The sequence below is a fragment of the Stegostoma tigrinum genome, chromosome 31 (genome assembly GCF_030684315.1).
Source record: "Stegostoma tigrinum isolate sSteTig4 chromosome 31, sSteTig4.hap1, whole genome shotgun sequence".
Classification (NCBI taxonomy): domain Eukaryota; kingdom Metazoa; phylum Chordata; class Chondrichthyes; order Orectolobiformes; family Stegostomatidae; genus Stegostoma; species Stegostoma tigrinum.
Window position 1 is genome coordinate 11,535,417 of NC_081384.1, and position 23,154 is coordinate 11,558,570.

Genomic DNA, 23,154 nt, shown 5'->3' on the forward strand with positions numbered 1-23,154 from the left:
CAACCCAAGCTTGGATATTGTCCAGATCTTGTTGCATTTGAACACTGACTGCTGCAGTATCTGAGGAGTTGTGAATGGTGCTGAACATTATGGATATCATATTGCACAATGACAGCACCATGTTTTAGTTGGTCTACACTACCAATGAATACTCTGCATAATAAGCTTACTGCATGACGGCAAGCAGCTGAGGGAGGGTGGGCACTTGCTGCATGTCCATTATGGAAATGATTTAACATTGTCAAGTCTGCCTGCTTCTGCCAACATCAAAAACAATCAGAAAAAGGTTTGTGAATAATAGCTTATTTTTGGGTGGGGTAATGGAAAGTACAAAAGAGTTGTTGTCTAAACAATGTATGGATATTTGTTCTCATAATTTTCCAGAATGGATTAACAGAGCAAATGATATTGAAAGCTCAAAATATGAAGTTCAAAGTGATCTGGAAGATACTACATCACAGGGCTCAACATGTTCAATCACTGCAGTGCAGTAATCAGAAAAGGAAACAGAATGATGCACTACAGTCTAGAAACTACTGCTGATTATATTAGCGAATGAATGTTTAATGCATTCATAGTGTTGCTTTGTCTGCTCTCTTAATCCCAGCAATAGCCCATTTATCTCAGATTGCTTCCAGAAACACAAAGTAATGACATGGTTAGGTCTCTGGACTTTTCGTAATAATGCGCTTTTTTGGAGCCACTTCTTCAATTTTACATTGTCACTTCTTTATGTCTGCCCATAAAGTACACCAAATGTTCTCTTGCCCACCTACAGTGTGTCACTGAGAACACTTGCTTCAAGCAGTCCTGAAAATCTGCAACAAGAAGAGCATGTAAGTGCCTTAATGCAGCCACACCATGGACCACAACCAAAGTTCTCAAGGTCAAGAGAATGCAACATGTTCAACGTAGCAACCACAAGCACCCACCTTAAACTCATGACCTTTATTACCTAAAAGGCCAAAGGCAACAAAAAAATGAGAACACCATCTACTGCAAGTTCCTCTCCAAGCCACATGCCACCCTGATTTGGAACCATACTACGGTTTTTTTCTTTCACTGTTGCTGAGTCAAAATCCTGGAACTCCATTCTTAACAGCACTGTAGACGTGCCTCCAACACATTAACTGCTGTGTTTTAAGGCAGCTTTTCATCACCACCGTCTCATGGGCAATGACGGATAGGCAGTAAATGTTGGTCTAGCCAGCTGACCACATCCCCTAAAAATTTTTTTTGGTTTAATAATAACTATGCCATATCCTTCTCATAAGTCCAATCCTGTCCCTACCCCATCACAAAGAACATAATAAGGTAATTTTAAAAATATATGATAATTGGGCACTTTTATTTGCTGCCCCAGGTCACCTCATCTGGACCCTCCAAGTGAGTGACACTTTCATTCTTCAGTAGGTTGCATGATCTAATCAAATACAACGCCATTGACCCTTCATCAGTTACACCAATGGCTGAGAAAGCAGAAACTCTGTCCGATTCCAAAGGCCTTGCAAGGATAGGGATAGGGAAAGAGGAGAGAAGTTCCACCCTCACCAGAACAGGTCTAAATTTCAGTGCAAGAATTACAAATACAAATACTCAATTTATGGCAGGAAAGGCTGCAAATTTTCAGGGTAAATGGGTTCATCAAACGCATAATCATCAACTGCAGCAAATTTAACCAACAACTGCCATTTTCAGATCTAGACATTTTCTTGTACTATGAGCAAAAATCAAAACAAACAAACTCAGAGGTGCTGAGTGAATCAACACAAAACTTGATGGCAACATGCATGCTCTTTGCTCAAGAAAATTTCAACGCATTGTGGGCAAATGGTGTGTTAAATAACGCATCCATTCTGATGGCTTCAGCATATAATGGCTGCTAATAATGGAAAGACGCTTAGGACCATTTGTCTGATGATTGGTGGAGTAATCTTACAACATGCAAATAGTTTGGGGCCACGCAACTACTTTTTGCGTTAGCAAAACATTATGGCTTTTAAGTCAGTCGATACAAAAATCTAAAAAAAATAGAAAACATGAAATAAAGACCACTAAATTTAACAATAAGAGCTTTAATTTTTTTTTACAATCTAGAGTCCGTGCCTCATTTCTGTTCATTTGTTCATTTATCCTCAACATCCTTACAAACCCAGGACCTTTACTCCCAAATTGAAAGGTTCTAATATCAATTCTAGTATCATTTACAAAGCTACATTTGATCATCCTTCTTTAGATTTATCTTATGATCTCCCTGGTGCCACATTCTCTGAATTTACACTTGTGATGTGCCCTGCTGTGTTTCATTCTGTTACCCACTGTATTCAGATCATTATCTCATTCCTTTGCTCATTGGGACTTCCTGCCTAGATCTTTTATTTTGCCCCTTACTATGGTTAAGCTGTAAAGTTTAAAGTAAAGGATATAGTTACAGTTCCCACTGTGCACATATGATTTTGTGTTCTTTAAATTTGGCTCTGCATGTCTCTTCTGAATTATTCTATATTCAGCCATATTCAAGTATATTATATGTCTTCCCCAAAACCAGTGTGGAAGCGGAAAAAACACTTGCCCCCCCGCAACCAACAGGACAGAGCAGAAGGAACACTTGTTCTGTCTTGAAATTTCCCATAAGTGCCAACAAATTATTTGGACATCTTTATGTCAGGCTTGAAGTCATACTGCTAATAGTGTATAACCAAAACAGTCAAGGCAGCCTCTGGAAGGGGAAGGGGAAGGGGAAGGGGAAGGGGAAACCCTGCTTCGCTTTGCTGAAGTTTCAACTCTTAAAACCAACACCAAGGCAACACTGCTACTTTTCACGTCAGAGTGCTCCTTCTCTGAAACCATTTTATATTCAATGCAAAGTGCCAACTTAATTTAGCCCAGTCCCAGTAAGTGTGCATGTTCTTCTAGCTTATTTGATAATATAACCAATACTGTCACTTTTTCTGTCTTCAACATAATCTTTATGTTATTTCCAATTGTGTAGGAACAATCAAAAATTGTATTTTCTGTTTCTAAAATGTTTGCCTTGCCAGGAAGTTACTGTTTGAGAAAGTAAAGGAATGTTCAACAGAATAAAAACATTTCATTTTTGGCCATTTTTATGTAAGCTTTGGCCTGCTAATTTTAAGTGAATGATCATCTCTGGTGTGCGTGTGGAATAAACTTCCTGAGGAAGTGATGCATGCGGGTATAATTACAATGTTTTAAGAGACATTTACATAAGTACGTGGATAGGAAAGGTTTGTAATGACATGGGCCAGGAGCAGGCAGGTGGAACTAGTTTAGTTTGGAATTGAGTTTGGTATGGACTGGTTGGACTGAAGGGTCTGTTTCTGGGCTGTATGATTCCATGACTCTGTCTCTAATAAAGTAGTGACAAAGCAGTACTTTCAGTTGTTTAAGTGTTCATTTGTTTGCAATGGTAACAGACTTGTTTATCTATCCAATCCCACACTCACTCAAAATCCACTCATGTCTTCTTCAGTAGTCGTCACTGGACAGTGCCTGGGAGGATAATAGAGATATAGGCCAGAAGGTTTGCACCATTCAGGACAAAGCAGCTCCAGGATTGGCTTTACATCGACAAGCATCCACTCCCTCCATCAGCACCGACACTCAGAAGCAAGAATGAGTACTGTCTACAAGATGCAGTGCAGAAATTCACCCAGGAACCTCAGACAGCACCTTCCAAACCCATGGTCGCTTGCTTCCAGATAGACCAGGATGGCAGATACATGGGAACATTAACACCTTCATGCTTCACTTCAAGGCACTCACCACTCTGACTTAGAAACACAACACTGTTTCTTCACTGTCACCTGTCACATCCTGGAATTCCCTCCATAATGGCATTGTGGGCAACCCACAACAAATGGACTGCAGCAGTTCAAGAAGGTAGCTCATCACTACCTTCTCAAGGGCAACTGGGAATGGAATAAATACTGGCCAGCCAGCAATGCCTACATCCCACAAATGAATAAAAAATGTTTGTCAACTCAAGCAGACAGAAATTGCGGCACTCGCCAAAATCTTCATCTTAAGGAGCTATCTTGCCGCCTCTAACAACACTGCCAACATAATTTTGGCTTTACAGACTGTGGTCAGTTCAGTATCAAGCTAGCATTTTCAATGCTATATTTGAAAAGGATGTGTTTATCAGTAACTCAACTTGAATTACTATTCTTGAATGTCACAGGAACTGATTTGTCCTGCAAAACTTTAGTTGGAAAGCTGAAAACTTATAAATGAATGCTGTCAAACAAATGTTTCAACTTTTCCTAGGGAAATATAGAAAAACTGTTCAAAATCCCAAAATTAAAAAATACTTCCTCTCAGCAAAGACCTATTTACCCTTACAGTTGCTGTTACAATACCAGCAAGTTTATCACCTTTCCTTCTTTTCTCTTTCCATTTCATCTGAAACTTCACCACATGTATTTGCCCTTCTCCACAGAAAGCTCCAAAGCTTAGGCTGTTAACTGTGCTAGAAAATAAGTTTTACCTTTCTTGTTTCCAGGATTTCATACGATTGCTAACACCTGGAAATACGCTTGTACACAAACATACAGCTATCTATCCCCATTTCTTCAATCATGACTTCCCCATCTCTTATAATAGCATGTACCTAATTTGGGGTGCTTACCAGCACTGAAATCTGCAGAATTATTGGATCAGTTACTGAACAAGTAACCTGGAGACTAGAATCATAACCCAGATAAACAACAGTGCAAACCCTAACATAGCAGTCTGGGAATTGAATGCAGTTTTTTAAAAAAAGGAACAAAACTAGTTGCAGTGAAATTTGGTCAAAGAAACCAAAAAGATTCAGCATCCTTTTGGGAGCAAATATGTCATCTTTATCTGGCTTTGCTTAGGTCTGAATCAACAATATGTTGGCTATTAATTGCCCATTTAGTTGTACCATAGGAACAGGAGTAGGTCAATTAGTTTATAAAATTTTATCGATCTCAGACTTAAAATAATTTTTTTTTGGCAAGAGTTGAAAAACATGGCCAAATTTGACTTGGTCAGGGCAACTAGGGATGGCTATGAAATGATACCCACACCCAAGAATAAATCAATTTAAAAAATAAGTTTTTTAATGCTCATCCAGACAGCTAAATGTAATTTGGTATGAAAATATACTTCCTAGTAATAGAGTGAGAGACCAGAATGGAGTTTTGTTCATCCCGTTTACTTCACTTCTATCATGGCTATGTCATCGATAAGTCAGAAGATCAATCCCTCTCATCCTTGTAACGAATGGATGCCTTTTAATGTCCTTAAACCTACATTATAGAAAAACTCTTTCCTTCAAGAACTGTATACTTATAACACTGTAAAGCATCGAAGTATGAAATAAATACAGGAACATGGTCATATTGTGGCCACTATATAATTCAAGGTACATAGCCAAGATGATTCATGGCCATTAACAAATTAGAGATGTTCTATACCATTTCTATACTAAATACAAATTTCTGAAAGCTTTTGCAAAATAACAGAGTGAACAAATACATCTCCCAACACATCAAGTCTTTGTGGTTGCTGGTTCACACACAGTGGGGGTTATCATATTCATGCACGATCATCTATCCTGTCATTTTGAATCATGGAATTATACAATAGTTGCAGAACAGAAAGTGGCCATTCAGCATGATGTATCTGCATCAGCTTTCCGCAACTCAGCCAATTTCCCTCTGAAAGCCACAACTGAAATAGCCCCTGTCATATCTAGACCAATGCTTTCCAGCTCTTAACCCCTCACTGCATAAAAAATGTTTTTTCCTCATGTCATATTCGGTTCTTTTGTGATTCCTGTAAGTCAGGAATCTCTGCTTCCAGTCCTGTCTAATGGGAAGTTACTTCCAACATGCTCTTTCCAAATCTCTGATGATTTTGTTCAATCTGCTCTTCTACAAGGTAAACATCTCTAGAATCTATCTACTCACATAACTGACATTTATCACCCTTGAAACTATTCATGTATATTGTTTACAACTACCTCTAATTCTTTCACATCCAATCTAAAGTATGGAGCCCAGAACTGGATATATTACTCCAGCTGTGGTAGAACCATTATTTAACTAAGTGTCAACATAACTTCATTTTTTTTGCACTCTATGTTGCTGTAAATAAGCCTATATGCTTGACTAAACACTTCAAATGACGTACGAATATGTATCTCACATTCCTAAATTCCTGGACCCCTTTTAGTATAGATTTTCTATATTGCCTCATTGTCCCACCACAAAAGTCTATCACTTCCTACTTTTCCACATAAGAATTTGTTGCCACATTATCACCCATTCCAGCAACCTGTCTTATTTTCCAAGTCTAATTCATATTATTTCCAAAATACAAAATGCCATTCTCAAATTCTGAAACTGCACCCTCTAACTCAAATCGAGCTGAAGAAAAGCAAGAGTCCTAATATGATCCCTGAGGAAGAATTACAACATTGAGTTATCAACTTTTGTTGCTTCTGCCCTTTTTCTCCAATTTGGTCCTGAATATGGCAGTTTCCACAGGAGTTTGATCAAGGAAAATTCACAGAATAACTCACGATTCTGCCACTCCCCCTCTCCCATGTTTGGTAAGAATCTCACAGACATATCCCGACAGATACTTATAGATTTGTAATGTTTTCAGGAGTGTTTATCCAAATTAAAATGGAGTCAGTGGCTGGATAGCTGGCTTGCAATGCAGAATGAAATTTACAACTTAAAGGGTACAATTCCCACACCAGTGGAGGATTCCATGAAGGACACTCTTTCTAAAACTCTCCACTTGCTTGAGCTAGCCCTCTGTTTAAACCACCACTAGTCGTCTCTCTCTAGTGAGACAGCAGTCCTATGATGTGGTCGGATTAGGGTGAGAAAAAGAACAAAAACCCAAACCAACAAAAAAAAAGGAGGAAACACTTCACATCAATGAATGGATCAGAAACAGCTTCCCAATCTGAGTACCTAACAAAGGAGAAGCAGTTACCATCAACCTTTAAGGTTTTTCACCTAACATCCCAACCAGATTAACGACATTGCAAATAGAATGCTTGAATGTGTGTGCACGTGCAGATTTATATCCTCAGCTGTTACATTCCTGATGCAAAAATCCACCCCAAATCGTAAAGAAAGCAGTTTTGGCATTGAGGGTCGGAGAACTTTATAAACCTGTTTGTACAGGATATTTTGGAGTACATCATCAATATTGTTAGCCAGAATCCCCGATTCTGGGCACCGCTTTCAAAATACAGCATAACACGATGACGATAAAATACCTTATGAGATAGTCGACTTGGTTTAAAAGTTTTTCCTCTGTACTTATACAGCATAATAAACTTCTACTACCTCGCATAACGTCTAAGGAAGGCTTTCCCTCTTAATCCTTGTCCCATAGACAACTCAACTGGTCACCCTAAAACACTTCAACACAGTAACCTAGTATAAGTGCAGAGACAAATTGATTTTTTTCAGTTACAGCATTAAGTAATCAAATGTGCTTTAAAAGCCAACATTGCACCTTGATGCAGGTTAATTAAGCTTGAAGTTTTGCATGAGACTGCATTAAAATGACTGTGTTTTCTGAGAACAATGGAAGCCAAACTGAAAAATGACAAATGCAAAGGGTCTATTAAAAATTGATATCACAACATTACCCACATCTTGATTTATAGCAGTACTGAGTAAAACCTATAATATGCCTGTCATTTTTTTTTCTCTGCAGTGATAATCATAAACCAAAGGAATTAAGTCCCTGTCCCTGGAGCTACTCACAATGTGGAACTGGTTTCAACCGATACTGACAATTATACTAATGATTAAGCTTCCACGGCATAATAAAGAAGGTTGCATGCCTGTTGTGGGTCTATTGGTGTATTACCGATCAAATGATCACTGACATGAAGGGTAACAAAGCGTGGGGCTGGATGAACACAGCAGGCCAAGCAGCATCTTAGAAGCACAAAAACTGGCGTTTCAGGCCTAGACCCTTCAACAGAAAAGGGGGATGGGGAGAAGATTCTGAAATAAATAGGGTGGGGGGGGGGGGTGCGGACAGAAGATGGATAAAGGAGAAGAAAAGTGGAGAGGAGAGTATGGGTGGGGAGGTAGGGAGGGCTATCCATCTTCAGTCCACCTCCCGCCACCCTATTTATTTCAGAATCCTCTCCCCATCCCCCATTTCTGATGAAGGGTCTAGGCCCGAAACGTCAGCTTTTGCGCTCCTAAGATGCTGCATGGCCTGCTGTGTTCATCCAGCTCCACACTTTGTTATCTCAGATTCTCCAGCATCTACAGTTCCCATTATCACTGATATGCAGGGTATTCTGTGACAGGGGTCCACCACTGACAGATTCAAGCTAGAAAATTCTCATGCTCAAAGAAACTGATACTAGTCAACTTCAGTTTCTTTGATTCAGAATGTGAAAAGGGCCAATGTGGCAGTTCAACATCTCTGCTGTCATGTCAGCATGTGAAAGTTGCATGAAAACAACCACAGGATTCTGAAATGAGGCCTTCCTCAGATGAATAGTGCATCAGCACATCACACTGAGGCTCACAAGGAAAACAAAAGGTACTGGAGCGGTTCAAGAATCCTTGCAATCATTGCAAAGAATATATAAACAACTTAACCATAGGACCCCAAAAAGAGGATTAATAAGGCTATTGTTAATGAGTGAAATATCTCTTAATTATTGCCAACGAAAGAAATTCTACCAAAACATTTAAGCCCAGTGGCTGCACCAAAGAGAGATTTGTGGACATCCAGTCAGAGGATACATATCAAAATTTTGACTTTGTTTTGAACTAATTTAATAATCACTACCTTATGGTTAGTGGCTTATGGCAGCCTGTCATGCGCTCAATTCAGAGAAAAGAGAAACAGTTCAACACTGAAATGAAAAATTACTTTGATTGCTGACACCATGTCTCTCGTGGACAGACAACCATTATGTGAAAAAAACCTTTAGTTGGGCCATTCTTTCATTGAACGCAAAGGAAATCTAAGGCATGCAACAGTAAACGAGGATCAAATTGTTGGTGCAGGTGTGCAGAGAGAGTGTAAATCTGTGATAAAAGCAGAAATTAAAAGCCAAAAAAAAGGGATCAAAAATATGTATGAAATGAAAGACCAGAGTTTAAATACCAGTCTTGACTAGTCTTTGGGCTCATATTTCCCCCTGAAAGTCATTCAAATAAGGAACAAGAGTAGCCTGCTCTGCCATTCAATAAGATCATGACTGACCTGATTTTAACTTCAACTCTACATTCCCGCATATCCCCAATAATCTTTCTTTCCGATGGTAAACAAAAATCCATCAATCTCTGCCACAAAGATATTTGAAGATTCTGTATCCATTTCCTTTTGAGGAAGAGAATTCCAAGGCTGTCAATGGGCAACCCCGTAGTTTTGAACTATGGCCCCTAGTCATTGAAGGGAGGGCTGAGAAAAATAAAAACAATAAGAGAAGCATCTATTTTCATAGTCAGTCAAATGACGACTTTTGATGGTCTTTTGATGAATCAACCTAGAAACTCCATAGAAAGCACAGGTTAACAGGGAAGGAAAGACAAATAATCATTTTTTTTCTTGCCTTAAAGTAATAACTTCTTTTAAAATTACTGCCACCAATCATTAAATGGAAAGCGGTATTCTTTCAGCAAAATGCCAGTTTTGTACCTACAAACCACTACAGGGGAAGCTACTTACTAACCCAACTGAAGCTCAATTCTGATCTGCTTTTCCTTCTACATGATCTGCACCGTAATGTAAAATTAGCTTGCTTCACCTCATTCAGAGTTGAAATTAACATCAATTATTCAATAGGCACATTAAACTAAACCATAAAAATTGATTACCCCTTAAAGATGTCAAGGGACTGCATTTAATTAACAGATGGCATGGGGAAGGTTGTGCTAAATGGAGGTCACGAATACTTAGATCATAAACAGCAAACGGCCAGTTTAAAGGAAGCGGAATTCCAAACAACAATCAGGACTTTGCAATAAACATCGATAGCCTTGGAGTTACTGCTTTTCCGACCATTTCAAATGTTCTACATTCCAACATGCTTTGTTTGTGGTGTACTACTTTAATTAATATTTGCCAAACCATTCACAGCAGTGCATCTCAGCTAACTGTCCAATACTTTATTTTCACCCCATATCAGAAGTGACAAAACTAAGTGGCAAGCTTGTCATAGAGTCATACAATACAGTAGGAGATTCTTCAGTCCAACTAGTCCATGCTGACCATAATCCCAAACTAAAATAGTACCACCTACTTGTGCTTGGCCCATATCTCTCATAACATTTCTTATTCATGCACTTATCCAAATGTTTTTTAAGTGTTGTAATTGTCCCTAAATCCAACACTTCCTCTGGAACCACTCTCTGTTAAACATTTGCCCATCAAGTCTTTTTTAAAACCTTTCTCCTCTCACCTTAAAAATATGCCACCAGTCTTGAAATCACCCACCCTAAGGAAAAGACATCTGCCATTCACGTTATCTTTACTGCTCATGATTTTGTAAACGTCTATAAGATCACCCCTCAACCTCTTACACTCCGGTGAAAAAAGTGCCAGCCCATCCAGCCTCTCCTTCTAGCTCAAACCCTCTATTCCCAGCATTCTCGCTTAGGAAACTGGATTATTCTTCTTTCATTTAGCAAACTTTAAATAGATATTTATTATTGCCCATGTTGCAAATTTTTATCCTTTATGCATACATTCAATTGTCTCAAGTACAGATATTCATGCTTTCTACATCTTGTTTCCACTACGTAGCAAAAGCATGAGAGTTTGTACATCGCCATTTACCTCACTCTTCAAAAGGATAAAATCAAACTACTGTAAACCTTAAAGCTCTGACAGAAAATAAAACTACCATTAAAACAAATGACATTTTTAAATGAAAAAAGTCTTTCAATATGGACAGTGCATTAAATAAGGAACTTTCTCCACACACTGCAAGACCAACAGTGAACATATTTCATTAAACTGAACACAGCCTAGACGAGACAGACAATCTGACTGAATGATACTATAAAATGACAGTTTGTATTTGTCAGGAGTGATACTGCTATTGTACTTTATTTAGAGTACTCATTTTGAACATCTGAGAGTAAGGATTTATATTCCACAAATAGGTTGATTTGGCAATTCACCAATGAATTATGATCCGTCCATGACCGAAACAGAAATTTTCCATAACTGGTCTGCAGAAGACAATTGTTCATGAATTCTGCCAACAGAATAATCTGTATGGTGACCCTAATGGTTCAGTACGTTTAATTAGTGAGTAATCAAACAATAAAGACCTGACCTTGATCACATTTAAATCTTATTCTGTGCTGAGTTTGCTGGTGTGGCAGCATGGGCATTAAAATTCCGTTGGGTTCCTCCATCACAATATAGCAATTTCTACTGAAAGCATGTATGGATATTGGGGGAGGCCAAGGATTGGCCTCAGCTGTAAATTCTTCAACAAACACAAATGCTCAAACAGTGATCACTTAAGGTCAGAAATCAATAGCTGAAAGTTATTTCAGGGTATTTTTGAGGGGCTGAATTTTACAGATGTTCCATTACTCAGAAGCTCACTCCCACAACAATATTAGGCTTATATAGCCTTAACAAGCAGAGAGTGGAATGTCAGTTTTGAATGTCAGGCAGGGAGATATGGAGGTGGCTATGATCTTACATTGAGGTAGTTCTATGAGCTCCCTGCGACAAGCTGTTTGTTTTACCTTTACAACAACTTTGGTGGAAAAAGAATTCTCCTTCTCCCATCTCCCCCTTCACCCAGCACATTACGGCAGTGGAGGCAGGTTGTGATCTTTAGGTGGCCAATTAATAGCCTCAATGGACTAAGAGTAGGTGGGCTAGTGGGCACATTACCTATGCCTATGTTACTGGGACTGAGTCCAGATTAGGTAGAAATGTCATGTACTACCCACCTATCAGTGTTTAAGTACCACAAGGCCACCAGCAGGCATATACTTCTTTTCTTTGGGCCAATTTCAAATTTCCAGAGTCTTTCAACAATCCTTCTTTTTGGCCCAAATTTTTCAGGTCAAAATTACCAGCCACAAGAATACTTTAGTGACTCTCCAAAGGATCTGGCTTGGTTTCTAACTAAAATAAGTATCGCTGCTTTTCCACAGCAGTATCTGCTTTGTTGCTTTGTCTTTACCAACAACTGTTCTTTATACGTGAGATACTATGAAAATCTCCCAATCTTCCACCATCAAAATGGTTTATGTTCAAGTTTTTCCTCCCGATTACATGGGCATGTTTCTGAGTGGAGCTATTTATCTAGAATTCTCTGCCTTACTTTGAGTTCAAGGTACACTTCAAAACTATTAGTTCAACGTTCACAACATAGTCCCCAAAGCTCCAGATTATCTCTCTGTCCTGCCCTATCCTTCTACTCTTCAGTCCTCTTGGTTCTTATCTCTCTTCTAACTACAGTCCAGTTTTCGATGCTCCCTGCTGTTCCAAGTCATGCCCAGAAAGCTTTCCTGTGGGCCAGGATCATCCACACCCAACAGCTGACTAAGCCAATCAATCTGTCCTGTGACTAAGTGGAAAATGATGTAAATGTTACTAAATTCTGCAGGATTTTCAGATTCACACTACCCCTCTTCAACAAATTATTCCACATCCTCAAATTAAAGGCACAAACAATCGAGACAGAATCAGCTTGTTTACATTCTTGTGAAGTTATCAACCTCCCTAGAATTTGATTATCTTAGAAGATCATAAAATTTCTACAGTCTGGAAGCAAGCCATTCGTTCCATCAAGTTCACACTGACCCTCCAAACAGCATTCCACCCAGACTCGCCCTTTTACTTTATCCCCGTAACCATGGCTCAGTGGTTAGCCAAACAGCATCAGGGACCCGAGTTCAATTCCACCCTCAAGCAACTATCTGTGTGGATTTTGCACATTCTCCCCGTGTCTCCATGTGCTTCCATCAAATGGTCTACTTTCCTCTCGCAGTCCAAAGATGTGCAGGTTAGGGTGGATTGGCCTTGCTAAATTGCCCGTAGTGTCCAGGAATGTGCAAGCTAAATGTATTTGCCATGGGGAATGCAAGGTTACAGGGTTAGGGTGGGCATGGGTCTGGATGGGGAGCTCTTCGGAGGGGCAGTGTCAACTTGTTGGATTGAACGGCCTGTTTTCGCACTGTAGGGATTCTATGATTTTATCTTGACTGAATCAAATTTTGAAAAGAACCATCAGTCAACTTGCAACAGTGCATTGGGAGAAACATGGCACAAAATCCCTGAATGACGGCTGGTATTTAAACTAGTTAGGTATAGTAAAATCATATTAGTATCAAATTTTTAAAAAATAAGTAAGGCAAATCACTGCTGTCAGGAATTTTTTGCATTTCATCATGGCCATTAGATTCTGTTGGTCCACAAGCATACAGAATCACAGAATGACTACAAGCATGGAAGTAGGCCATTTGGCCCATCGCAACCACAACGACCCTCCAGAAGAGCATCACACACATCCACCCCTGTATTCCTACATTTCCCATGGCTAATCCACCTAGCCTGCACAACTTTGGACTGTGGGAGGAAACTGGAACACCCAGAGGAAACCCATGCAGACACGGGGAGAATGTGCAAACTCTACACAGTCAGTCGCATGAGGCTGGAATCCAGCCTGGGGTCCCTGGCACTGTGAGGCAGCATTGCTAACCAATGAGCCACTGTGCTGCCCTGGTTTTATATTGTTTTAACCATATATAACTAAACCCATGTAATAGCAGTTAGATGCTCAAACGGTGGATTGAGCACAAAAGAAATGGAGTTGATACCATAATGGATTGGCTCAACAGTGATCTTTAAATATCACTAGATTACACCATCACAGTAAGGCATGTATTTGAAGTAATCAAAATACATTTTTAACATCCAGTTTTCCATATCATCAAAATGGAACATGTTTGTCAACTCAACATCCTAAACCTAACCCTGACTATTTGGTTTGACCTAAAAACTGTGTACGTCTGTACTGGAAATATAACACGCCTACCTTCTATCTTTTCTTCTCTTTGCAAAAGGTCTTAGCATTCAAACATGTATTTTGTTCAAGGGCATGAGGCTACTGCTCTTTGGTGCTAATGTACCTGCAAACATTTCTGTTAGAATAAAAGAACATAAGCAAACACAAAAAAAGATTCAAAGCACAATTTTCTATCATTGTAACATATGAATAGTTATGCCAAGTTGAAATGTTTATTTTCTTTAATCAAAACAAGCACTCTGACACAGATAATTCATCTCACAATTCCTATGAATCTAGATTGTTAGCCTTGGTTAGAGATCTATTTCTCCCAATGCATTAAAACATATTTTTGGGGTCTCATTTTCAGGTCCACTATAGCAAAAATGTCAAGGAAAGGAAATTTGGTTTGCTTTAACAATAGATAATTTTCTGCCTGCCAGCTACCCACTTGCCCCCACCACGATTATACCAGCATTGAATGACCTCTGTTGGAAACATCGGACAGGAGTGGGTCATTCACCCAGTCAAGCCTGCTCTGTCATTAATGAAGATCACGGTTGATCTGTGGCCTAACTCCATATTCCTGCCTCGGGGCAATATCCATTGATACCTTTACTTAATAAAAGATTAACTAGATTTGATGGCTTACAACCTCCCTGCCATTGGATTAATTAATCGAGAGCTGATATTATAAAGACTTGGAAAGTTGTTGAAAACAGAAATAATTAACATGGAATTTCACCGTAAACCATACTAGCAGAAATAGATGTCACAGCTTCATGTTAAAAAGGGTATCTTTCTGGACAGATGTTAACACAAAAATCTTGGAATAATTTAAGAAATGGGGGAGGAGATCAGGATCTCTCTGGATGGATGAAACAGAAATTCTCCCTAAACCATGATTAGCTTTTGATTTCATTTATTTTTGCATATACACTTGCCACTGCAATTCTCTAGCAGATCAAAAACTGAAAAGGTTTATGTTCTCCTCATTTTATTCAAGTAGTTAAACACTTCTGTTAAAAGTATGGTGATGAAAATTTGTTATGGATTTGACAAGAGTCATTATTTCTTCACTCTCATCTTTCACTTGCATTAATGAGAGAGTTGATCATTACCTTGCTGATTGTTCTATTTTGATACTTTACAGGATTGTTTCATAATTAAGAGAGACCTAAAATTAAAAAAAAACATTAATTACAGCAAGCCATTTAATTCTGTGAAAGACAACAGACCGAGTCCCTCAGACTTTGTTTAAACTCTAAATTCATTATTTTCCATATTTTTTCTTCTTAGAAAGCACTGGCTCACTCGAAGGAATAGTGCTGGCAGCCCTTAGATGCAAGCAGTCAATTTTTGAGTGGAAAAAATAATTCTGACAGACTTTTCATCTTGGAACTACATCACTTTTATTCCTGGTGCAGTTTCCACCTATCAAGGAGACGTGGCCATCCTGGGCCTCCTGCCGTGCCATAATGATGCCACCCGTAGGTTGCAGGAACAGCAAGTCATATTCCACTTGGGAACCTTGTAGCCCAATGGCATCAATGTGGGTTTCACCAGCTTCAAAATCTCCCCTCCCCACAATGCGTCCCAAAACCAGCCCAGCTCATCCCCGCCTCCCTAACCGGTTCTTCCTCTCACCTAGCCCCTCCTCAAGCCGCACCTCCATTTCCTACCTACTAACCTCATCCTGCCCCCTTTGACCTGTCCATCCTCCCCAGACTAACCTATCCCCTCCCTACCTCCCCACTCATACTTTCCTCTCCACCTATCTTCTCGTCTACCCATCATCTTCGGTCCCCCTCCCCCTCTCCCCTCTCCTCCTATTTATTTCAGAATCCTCTCCCCATCCCCCTTTTCTAATGAAGGGTCTAGGCCCGAAACATCAGCTTTTGTGCTCCTAAGATGCTGCTTGGCCTGCTGTGTTCATCCAGCTCCACACGTTGTTATCAAGGACACAGGCTCATCTTCCAGACGGAATCTGTAATTGCTGTCCATGACGATGATCTCAAGTTTCTCTTTCTAATACAGAACTAATAAGGCAAATACAATGCCACTTACCAGCTGGAGATCAGCCAATTCAATGCAGAACCTGACAAGTCCTGGTCCGTATAACTTATAGCTATTCTTGGGCATTATAACCGGGCAAGCTCTTAATTTTTGCAATGTACTAATCGTGCCAATTTCACTATCTGCTACACTCCTGTCACAAGAATCTGAAAGATTTGTTGAACTTCATGTTTTATTTCCACATTGTTAAAAAAAAGTGTTTTTAAATATTTCAATACACAAGACTTGAGAAGCTCCAATATTGAATATACTGCAATTAAAAAGCTTCTACAGCTCCATATGATAAAATCAGTCCATGATGCGCAGTACAAAACATGAAGCTTCCTTCTTTACTAACCAGAAGGAAAAAATGCCATCATAATGAACTTTCTTCATGCATCTGCCTGTAGGTCATTACAAGCCAGTTTCGGCTCAAGATTGTGCGCTCAACAATGCAATGTACAGTGACAAGGTTGGTATCAATGTATTATATAATGTGTTACGTTTTGAATAAGCAGCTTCCATTAAAAAAAACACTTGGTACGACCAAGAAAAAAAGTGAAATTGTTCTGGGTTCTGGTATTCGAGCAAACCATAGAATCATTATGGATTTGAAGCTTATGCTATTTTAAACAAGCAAAGTTTGCAATTTAATTTTATGTATTACAACAATTGCCAGTAAATGTTCATTACATATTACAAAAATTTGAATAGCAATTATACTTGAGGAAACAGGCTAAAATAATCTGACTGTAATGAATTAACAAATAGTTTATTATAAGAATCCAAGTTAATTAAGTGAAAAGACAATTGACCATTGCTATTTTCTTACCCCATTTCCAAGAAAACAGCATGAAAATGGTGCATAGTTAAATATTTCATACAAAAAGGAACTTCGAAATTTAAATTTTTTTAATTGATGTCGACTTTTCATACATACCATATACACTGTGGTATTACTCGGGTGAGCATCCAAGACATTTCACTACTTTAAAGATATAATATGAATGAAACTTGTTGTCCCTCAAATTTTAATATACTTGGTTTTCTAAATCAATCCAGATGAACAGAGCATTTTTGCCATAGATTATACATTTCACTACGTTGATAATCAAAATTCCACATTTTGCACTGAAATATCTATATTAGTTCTGTCAGCATACTCTCACAATACATCTGTCTCCCAGAGGTAGTATAAACTTAGTGGGTCATATTGTGTTATATCATGCTAACAGAACATCCCACAAGGTCTATTCCACCCTCTGAAATATATTTTTAGCATCCAAGAACAGTAAGGGATAGTTTCTTAACCAAGTGAGTATGGCGTGGCATGCTGAAGAGTCATGGAACTTTCGCCTTTCCATGGTCAAATCTTATTGAACTTTGTGCATAGATTTCAGGATTATTTTCAAATTCCATGCCAGAATTTTGGAATCAACTTAACAGAGCTAGGTGTCCTTAATAAGCACAGCTTGAAATGTGCTTCCCTTTTTCTCTGCACTCAAGAATATTGCATCATGAGCTACATATGGAGAACCTCATGATAAACTAATTCTGGAGACAACTTTTAAGAAACATTCAAAGTCTAACAGGCCTTGAGATTTTATAGTACATCATTTGTTTGGTTTAACTTATTCCTTGTTAAGTCATGGAAGAGTCTGGGGTCTCTTCTTTTTCCTGGTGAGGCAATGGCAGGTTAGCTAGGTATTGTTGAACGTTCTTGGCTTATGGTCAGAAGTTAAAGAAAACTCCCATTAGAACCTTGCTCCCCCACAAGGTATACAGTATTAAGAAACTGCTTTATTAGACTTCTTACGCAGTGAAGTACATTGTGTTCTGATTTGACTACGAGAAGAGTCTCATTTTCTCCTGGCACTTTACAAGAGAATTGCCAAATTGTTAGGAGGGTTAGACTTCACTTGCTGTTTCAAGTGAGTTTCTCTCTCCCAAATTATGGCTACACTGACTTTCTTTCTCCTTATCAAATGCATCATGGAACAATGTTTTTGTACTTACCCAGGACGGAATGAGGGTCACCTACCACGACATACAAAATCCATCCTTTGAAATATTAATAAGGGACGACATTGGAGAAGCCCAAGGAGGTCTTATAGAGTCCTCCATTGATGTCTTATTTGTTTGGGTGCTGGTGTTGGGTGGAAAAGATCAGAAATCACACAATACCCGGTTATAGTTCAAATAAACCTATTGGACGATAACCTGGTATCGTGTGATTTCTGACCTGGTTTGGGTATGATTGACTATACACTGACGAATGCTGATGCTTGTTTAAAATACAGTTGGATCTTCTCATAACTGATCAAAGATCACTGACTTCAAACACAGTGCTGAATTTCCCCTGTCTCTTGGAGATGGATTGGAGGTGAGAGGGCTGGAAATAAGAGGCTTACCAATGTTGACCCAGTGTTAGAATCTAGCTTCCATCAGGAAATCCAGCCCATCAACACCAATTCACTCCACAAATATTGCCACAGCTGAACACTGCCTGCACTTTCTGTTCTTATTTTGAATTCCCAACATCTACAGCACTTTGTTTTAGAATTAACTTTGTACTCATGAAGTGGGATACGTGGTGTCATTATTTCTGGGAAAGAACTGAAAGGATTGGATGAGATGATGAAATTATGGTCATCTGAGCTTAATTTTAGATGCACAACAATTTGTCAAAGATTTCAAATCTGCTTCTTTCGTGCTTTTTTTCATCACATTATGTGCAGTTTTTGTGCACAGGGTTTGATCGTTGTGTGGACCTGAGGTATTTTTTTAAGTTGCAGTCTGAGGTGGTGTGTCAGGCCAGGGTGAGAACAATACTGGTAATGAAGTGGGAGAGTCTAGGTTAAGGTATGTTCAAAAAGGATAATATCTGTTGTGATGACACAATGTGGAGCTGGAGCAACGCAGCAGGCCAGGCAGCATCAGAGGAGCAGGAAACCTGATGTTTTGGGTCAGGACCCTTCTTCAGAAATGGAGGAGGGGAAGGGGGCTCTGAAATAAATGGGGGAGGGGGTTGGACTGGGAAAGGTAGGTGGGATGGTGATAGCAGGTAGGTAGTGGTGGGGATTGGTCAGTGGGTTGGGAGGAGTGGATAGGTAATAGAGAAGACAGGCGGGTCAAGGAGGCGGGGATGAAAGGGAGGGTTGGTCTTGGGATGAGGCTGGTGGTAGGGAGATTTGGGAGCTAGTAAAGTCCTCATCAACACCACTGAGTTGTAGGCTTCCAAGGCAGAAGAGGTGCTGCTCCTCCAGTTCTGGGTGGCATCGTTGCGACACTGGAGGAGGCCTAGGATGGACATTTTGTCCAGGGAGCGGAAGGGGACTTGAAGTGGTTCGAGACTGGTAGGTGTTGTTGTTTGTCATGAAGCGAGCGCAGGTGCTCTACAAAGCCCTCCCCCCCCCCCCCCCCATTTCTGAAGAAGGGTCCCGACCTGAAACGTCAGCTTTCCTGCTCCTCTGATGCTGCCTGGCTTGCTGTGTTCCTCCAGCTCCACACTGATATCTCAAACTCCAGCACTGGCAGTTCTTACCATCTCTAATATCTGCTGTTACCAGCTGATAGTATCCAATTCAATTAGCCATCTTATAGAGTCACAGAGTCATACAGCATCGAAACAGGTCTTTCTCTCATCTGTCAACTTGGAAACCGTGGATTTATTATTCTTTTTATCATTCATGCTTTATGGCATCAGTGGATAGACTAGTATTTATTGTCCATCCCTAAATGCCTTTGATTTGGTTTTGTAGCTGTTTGATACAACTGAGGGGTTAGTAAGGCCATTTCAGACTTCATTTTAAGAGTCACCCACGTTTGAGTGACATGTAGTCGAAACCAGGAAAAAATGCCAGATTTTCTTCCCTAAAAAGGATATTAGTGACCAAGATGAGTTTTTACAACTATCAACAATGGTTTTGCAGTCACTGTTAGATTGGTCTTTCATTCCAGATTTATATATTAAACTTAATTCAGCATTTACCTACGCTTCCGGATTACTCATCCAGTAACATTAACATTACACAACTGCCTTCCCTCAAAGGATGGCCAGCCCTCTATGCTTGGAGGATTATCCCTAATTTTTTTTCACATTGAAAGCTGAGCATAGGCCCTCAGCTGTTGATTTCCTTTCCAAAAATCTCAAATTTCCTTAACGTTGTTACTTATAACCTAACTCCCTGAACTAGATTTTGATCCTCTGTTCTAGTATCTTTTCATAGGGCTCAAATTCTAACCGGTACTGTTCTCATCAAGTACCATTTTAAAAGTGTAATGAAAACGCAAATTAATTATGACAGTAATAACTGAGTTATAACAGTAGTCTGAGAAATTGTCCCATCCAACTTTTGGTTTACCTGCTCAAAGGTAGTCAGATGGGCCTGTTGATGGAGATTACACATGTTTATCACAAAAAAGACAAATATCTTTTATTTTCTTCTAAGGTAAAATACCACTTGTGAACACAGACCTCTGTATCAATAATACTTTGTCTAATATGAAACAAGAATGTTCATTTTCAAGAATGATACCAAAACTGAGGGATATGGAAGGCTTCAGGTGATGCAAGAAAAATCTATATAATGGAGAAATGGTTTGAGGAGGTAGACAGAATGCATTTCAATTTATGGGTAAGAACAGAACCAGAAGGCATTACCATAACATTGTATCAAGAAATCAAGGCGGCAATTTAGGAGAAAGTTCTTTTTCCAGAGAATGGGGAGAATGTGGAATGTGCTGAGGTGAACAGGATAAATACATTTAAATGGAGGGTAAAGACACAATTGAAGGAGAAGGGAACAAAACCTTTGCTGAGAGGTTGTTGTGTAGTGCTAATGTTAGCAATACAAAACCCCAGCCAATGACCTGGGGACATGTCTTCAAATCTTACCATGACAGCAGATGCTGAAATTTGAATTCAATAAAATATGGAATAAACAGCTTGCCTAATAGTGACCACTGTTGATTGTCATAAAACCCATCTGGTTCAAGGGAAGGAAATTTACCATCCTCACCAGATCTGGCCTAAAAGTGACTCCAGAACGACAGCATTATGGTTGACTCTTCATTGTTCTCTGTAAAACTATGGAGGAACAACAGACGCTGGTCTCGATGGTAATACCCATATCTTGTGAAAAAATAAAAACAATAAAAAAGAAATATTGGTTGAACGTAGAGTGCAGCATGAATACTGATGGCCTGTTTATATCCTATAATGTTTATGTATGCTAGTAATTGATTTCTGGAGGCCAATCATTTCCACAAGATTAGTTAGCAAATTTTATACCAAGTTAGTCCACTTTCCAAATGTGGGTGGCTGGATTACTGTTGATTACCATGCCGAGGCACCACCCCACTTGGAAGGATTATTAATGGATTGTCGCTACAAGGAACATCTTGCCACAATGCATACTTGCTTTGTAAACTGAATGATGATTATAATTTTAGAAACAGTCACTTATTGGTGGATGAGTGATAATGGGAACTGCAGATGCTGGAGAATCCAAGACAATAAAATGTGAGGCTGGATGAACACAGCAGGCCCAGCAGCATCTCAGGAGCACAAAACCTCTCTGATGAAGGGTCTAGGCCCGAAATGTCAGCTTTTGTGCTCCTGAGATGCTGCTGGGCCTGCTGTGTTCATCCAGCCTCACATTTTATTAACTTGTTGGTGGATGTAGTTGGAGGCCCCCTTGTGGATTTGGCTATGTTGGGAATTGTGAGTGGCGTACAAAATTAGCTAATTTCATCAACAGTCTGTCAGAACATTTGCTGCTTCTGTTCCTTCATTTGGAAAAATCTCTCTTTCTTCATGTTTTTCACACTGCAATCTTTCTTGTCTCCTGTCCAATATTCCCTTCTTAGAGCCTCTAAATATAAATATATTATTTCGCTATTGTCCACTGGTCCAGAATGTTTTGGTTTACTTCAACATAAAGAAAATAAATACACACATATTATAATGTAAATATAAATATGCCAGAAGGTCAAAATAAACAGATGGAAACAATCCTTTATGCAGCACTATACTGGCTAACATTCTGAGTGAACTCCTGACTCTGCACATATATTTTTTAAAAAAGCAGAGTTTTTATTGCAGTTCTCAAGGATTTAGCTTGTTTTATGACCATCACTGCTGGCAGTTTTGTATTAAAGGAACAATTCTTCCATGATATCAGCAAAATAATACTATATCAACAAAAAACATCTGGCTTTGTTTAGTACTGGCTAGTAAATCTGACATCAAAAATTTCACTTACCAGAACAAGTGATTCATTTCTGCAGCACTATTTTTATTTCCAGAATTTTCACCAGGAAATTTCAGACTTTCAAGTAATCTACTTGAGTACTTCCACTTCATCACACAGCAAAGAAGATTACAACAGTAACTCAGCCATTAGTGGACTGTATCTTGCCAGAATGCATCCGAGTACAAAACGTAAAGAAGTTTTTGCTCTCTGTCTTTATTTACATTAGTGGTACTGATCTTCAAACCTGCAGCATTTAAAATGTTAAATGCAAATTTCACGTTGGGATTATATGCTTAAAATTAAGGGATTTGAATACAGGTTATATTTTAAACTTACAAGTATGAAACAGGACAGTAAGCCCAAACAGTTCTTGTCAGCATTTACTTTCTACATAAATGATTAATTCTATTCATATTCATCATTCTGTTCCCATATCCTTGCCTCTCATTCTACATCACTCAACTATCTATTTTAATCCAGACAACTGACAGTTTCTGCCTGATACATTAACATGAAAGGGAATGTCATGGCATCTTAACATTAGTGCGTTCTAAATCTCCTAAATGGAGTCTTCTATTCACATACCTTCATTCTGGATCTAGCTCAGCCACTGGAATCAACTTGTGGCCATTTACCCTGGCCCATCTTTCATAATTGTTCTCTCAATTCTCAAATGGCCAACTTTTCAGGAAGCTCAAAGCACACACTTCAAATGGTACAGTGCCAGATGTTTATCTTAATAACTAGGAGGATTTTCAAAATGCTCTTGATGACAACAATGGGCCAATCAAGCTCGGTCATGCTTTGCAT

General features: G+C 39.2%; 1 protein-coding gene across 4 annotated transcripts in view; it reads right to left on the bottom strand.

Annotated features, from left to right (window-relative positions):
* The window catches only part of raraa (retinoic acid receptor, alpha a), a 530,677-nt gene that overhangs the window by 383,204 nt on the left and 124,319 nt on the right, over positions 1-23,154 (bottom strand). The window contains exon 1 of one of the 4 annotated variants that reach the window (XM_059638905.1): positions 14,063-14,081. The exons of the other annotated variants lie outside the window; for them this stretch is intronic. The gene's annotated coding sequence lies outside the window, so the exon portion shown is untranslated. Of the gene's footprint in view, positions 1-14,062; positions 14,082-23,154 lie in introns of those variants that run through there. 4 annotated transcript variants of the gene reach the window in all.